Here is a 5036-nt window from a genome sequence, read left to right on the forward strand (position 1 = left end):
TAACCTCCAGGATAACTTCTTGACTGTGTTTGGAATCTCTCATTGACACTTTGTCTCATTTCACTCTTCCCCCTTTTGGTCGAGAAGGTTTTCTCAATCCCTTGATGCTGAGTCTCAGCGCATTCCAGGATTTCTGTCCCATGTTGCCAGGAAGGTCCACACCCCCGGGAGTCATGTCTGTGTGTGTTAACTTTTAATTAGAGGGAGATGTGACTCCACCCATTCCAGGTGGGTCTTGATCACTTTACTGGAATCCTTTAAAAGAGGAAATATTTTGGCAAAAGCTTCAGAGCCATGAGAACCACGAGAGCCTGCGCAGCCAGGGACCTTTGGAGATGAAGAAGGAATACACCCCTGGAAGAACTTCATGAAACAAGAAGCCTAGAGAGAAAGCTAGCAGACATCCCATGTTAGCCATGTCCCTTTCCAGTTGAGAGAGAAACCCTGAACGTCATCGGCCTTCTTGAACCAAGGTATCTTTCCCTGGATGCCTTAGATTAGACATTTCTATTGTCTTGCTTTAATTTGGACATTTTCACAGCCTTAGAACTGTGAACTTGCAGCTTAATAAATTTCCCTTTTAAAGAGCCGTTCAGTTTCTGGTATATCGCATTCTGGCAGCTTTCAAACTAGAGCACCTGGTTTTGGAAACAGCCCCCACAATCTATTGAAGCTCTCCTCTCTGACACAATGTCTTCCTAATTCTTCATGCTTCACCTTAAGAGGTTGCTATGTGCCAGTCTCCATGTCAAGCACTTTTCCTGCATTTCTCATTGTCATTGCTACTTTCACTCCTCCCCCAATGCACCACATTCCTTTGAATCTCGTGATTCAAGTCTGAAACTTAGAGACACCCTCCAGTCCTCCCTTCCACCACCACCACCACCACATTTTCAATCTATCAGCAAAGATACTTTTGACTCCATTGCTAAAATACATTTTGAATCTCTCTTCTCTTTATTTCCACTGCCACCACCTTTGCTCAGGACACCATCATCTCTGGCCTTTTAATTGTTCTCCCATCTTTGCTTGTTCTAGGATAGTCCATTTTCCACATAGCAGCAATAGTGAGCTTGAAGCTCAAACCAGACAACTCCACTTCTTAAAAGCTTTTAAGGATTCCCAGTACCCTTAGACTAAAACCAGTCAAATGGCCTACAAAAGCCTGCGTCCTCTAGCTCCTGCCTGTCTTTCTCATCTCCTGCCATGCCACTCTCAATGGCCACATGGTTTTTCTTTGAGTTCTCAGAGCATATTTTCCCATCTCAGGACCTTTGCACATGCAGTCCCCCTGCCTGGATTGTTCTTTGCCCCAGTTCCTTCTCACCCTATTGATCAAAGTTCTTCTTGGAGAGACACTTCCTCTGTTCCCCAGTATTCTCTTCCTCAGTATTTTGTTTGTTTCCTATCCCTTAACAGGATTTATAATTATCTTGTTTATTTGGTTTTGTCCGGGTTTTTTCCCCCCATGATAAGCTCTGAGAGCAGGAGCACAGTTTTGTTCACTGTTTTAGCACCATGGCACTTAGTAGCTGCTCATTTATCTCAATAGAGGGCATGCAGCTCAAAGTTTCCTTCTCTGTGAAGCATGCAGTACCATGGAATAGTTAGGGGCAACTGTCTCTCTCCTTAGTTGAGTTTCAAGCATATTGAGATATGTTATATTTTTATTGTTATTAACTGATGATCCTTTTAAAATAAAGCTATCTATGCCTTACAAACTTTTAGTACTACTGTGATAGATGTTATGGAAAATTTTGAATTATATCCTGCCAGAACTGGAGGCCTGGGTTGGCTCAGGGAGGCTGTGGGTGAGATGGGGCCGAGGTGGCAGGATGGGCCATGCTGCTTGACTGGTCTCTTTTTTTCTTTTGCACAGGCAGGCTCCAGGAATGGGACCCAGGTCTCTGGCATGGCAGGCAAGAATTCTGCCACTGACCCACCATTTTACCACCCTCACTGGTCTTTTTAAAGGTGCCAGCATCTGCTGGAGAAGGAAGGTCACCATAGCATGTGCCCCAGGTGACGAATCTTGTCACCTCCTTTCCTCATTTAAAAACAAGCATTAAGATTTAATCATAGTCATGGTGTCAACACAGAGTAGAAGTAAATGTTATGGGAAAATAAAAGTATTTTCATAGATTGTAGCTAGTTTCTTTTATATGATTCTTTCTTCCTAGCTAATCATTCTTCATTTGTTAAGTTTTCTTTTTCTCTGTCAGTCTGAAAAATTTTGGAGGGGTACATGTTTGTACATAATGGTACCAACAGCCATCTATAATTCATTTACAAATGTGTATAATAAAATTTATTTAACTCTCTGCCTAAATGTAGGCAGACCTAGGATAGAGTAGAATAGGAACCTAAAAGAGGAACCTAAAAGAAGCCTGTAATTTGGGGCATGTAGAAGTGTCTTATTCATGGGAGTATTCAGGGCTGGGACCATTTCTGAGCAGCCCGGCTCTCCCTGCCATTTGCATGTATGGGAACTGGGGTAAACAGAAGACTAAATTAGAATTTCAGCTCAACTGGGTGGGCCACAATGGCTCAGCAGGCAGTCCTCGCCTGCCATGCCGGAGACCTGGGTTTGATTCCCAGTGCCTGCCCATACAGACAAAAAAAAAAAAAAAAAGAATTTCAGCTCAGCCACTTCCTAGACACATGGCTTCATCTTTTTCAGCGTATTTTGTCATTTATAAAATGGTGATAAATAAAAACACTTGCTTCGCAAGGTGGTGAGAGTTAGATGAGATTATGTGTGTAAAAGGATGTTTTCCACTGTAAAGCTCTGTCTTTACCTAACTGCCATTCTCTCCTTTCTTCTGTACTGAGAATCCAGTGTTTGATGTAAGCTAATCCTATCTACTACATTCACCCTCTGCCATTTATTTATTTTCTTTGCCTCCTTTACAGCATGAGACCCAGTTCTAGCTAATGGGACATAAGGAAAAGTCTACTGGGGAAAATTGCCCTCCTGGAGAAAAGGAAAGCCCCTTTTCCCACCATTGCTGCCATTCCTTCTTGTTTGGATGCCAGAGGAAGATGTAGATTCTTGGAGCTATGACAGCCATTTTAGTAACAAGAGGTAAGAAGCAAAGAATGAAGATGAAAAGCTAACTTGAAGGTGGTACAGTAGAAGAACTGGAAAGTTTGTGGGTCTTCTTGACTTCACAGAACTCCTAAACCAGCCTGGAAGTATCTCCCTCCAGGATTCTAGGTTCATGAGGTGATTAAATGACTTCATTGCATAAACCACCACTAGTTGAGTATCGCTACTTGCAACCAAATGTACAAATGCATCCTAACTGCTACTATAGGTATATGTGCTTTTGGGGATGCATGCATATGAGTGTGCTTCCTTGTAGTCACTGTGGCACAGTAGAAGAGAGCACTAAATCTGAGAGTCAAAGCTAGGGTTAACTGACTCTGAATTAACCATTCTGAGCCTTGTTTTACTGACCTATAAAATGGAAATAATACCACTTAAACCACAGGCTTGTTGGAGGACAAAATAAAATAATACAAATGAAAGTGCTTTGCCACCGAATAGCGGCTATGCAGATGTAAGGTGTTATTAGATACCCTACTGCTGTTCTCGGCCGTAGCAGAGGAAGGATGATGGTGTGCTCGTACAGATGACTTCAGTGCATTTGTTTTTGCCAACATCCCACACCCTGCCCCTCTTTGGTGCTTTCCTCTGAAATAGACCCAAAGGTCTCAAGCTGTCCTGTCAATGCCCAGCGCCCTCTAGCTTCCCATTCCCCATACTTTAACACTTTGTTTTTCCAACTCTTCCGATCTCTATTCTCTCACTAAGAAATGGACTCATCTTGTACACTATCCTCCTAGGGCCAAATTAACCACTTACAATGGTTGATTGGTGCTGTATGTATACCAGAAAAACATGTTCTTAAATTTAATCCATCCCTGTGGGTGTGGGCCCATTGCAAGGAGGACCTTATGATGAGGTGACTTCAGTTAAGATTGTGGCCCACCTCGATCGGGATGGGTCTTATTTCTATTACTGGAGTCCTTTATAAGAGAGTGAAATTCACACAGAGATAGAAAGCCACAGAGGAAGCAGCCAGAAGTTGAACATCAATGGAACCTGGAAGAGAAGGGAGAATTTGCATTTCTACTTCAGCTAGCCAGCTTCTCCTGGGGAATTCATCTAAAACCTTCATAGGCGTTCCTAGCTTGTGACCTGCCCTATGGAATTTGGACCATCTCACAGTCATATCAGCCAATTCCTAGAAAAAAAATCTCTCTCTCTCTCTCTCTGTCTCTCCATCATCTGTCTCTCCACCTCTCTCTCCTGTTTCTGTAGAGAACCCTGACTAATACACTTACTAATACAGTTGTGTGTTGGTGTGTGCCAGTGGCTTCCTGATACCCTTCCCATACCACAAGCGTACATTTTTGGGGGGAGCCTTAAACTGATGAAGCAACAACAGTAACAGAAACTTCAGGGGGCTGTGGCTGGAAGTCAACAAAAGCACTTGACCTCTTTTTTTTTTTTTTTTTTTCGTATGGACAGGCACTGAGAATCAAACCCAGGTCTCCGGCATGGCAGGTTAGAACTCTGCCACTGAGCCACCATCACGCTGCCCAGCACTTGACCTCTTGATGCTTCTGGGAGACCCCAGCTGGGAGGGCTGCTCCACAGATGTACACTCCAGTGGTCTCATCTATGTTGGCTGATCTTTCCCCTGGCCAGGAGTCGGTGGTTGACTCAGACATTAGAACTCCAAGATTTTTAAAACTCAGAGGTGGGGGAATACATTTGGCACTCTCTAGTGAGGTCTGAGTTCTTGGTTATTTCTGAGGCCTACCTGTACCCCTGCCCTTTCAGCCACAGTATGGCACCTTCCCAATGGATCCCTTTGTCTTGCTTTGAATTCCTTCAAATCAGATGCTGAAGCAAGGAGTTGGGTGCAGGTAGTTTATCTGGGAGATGATCCCAGAGAGTACAAGTGAGGGAGTGGGAACAGAGAAGGGGAAAAGCCTATAGGGAAGGGTATATTAATGAGCAGTTT

Source organism: Tamandua tetradactyla, chromosome X (assembly GCF_023851605.1).
Source record: "Tamandua tetradactyla isolate mTamTet1 chromosome X, mTamTet1.pri, whole genome shotgun sequence".
NCBI classification, from domain to species: Eukaryota; Metazoa; Chordata; class Mammalia; order Pilosa; family Myrmecophagidae; genus Tamandua; species Tamandua tetradactyla.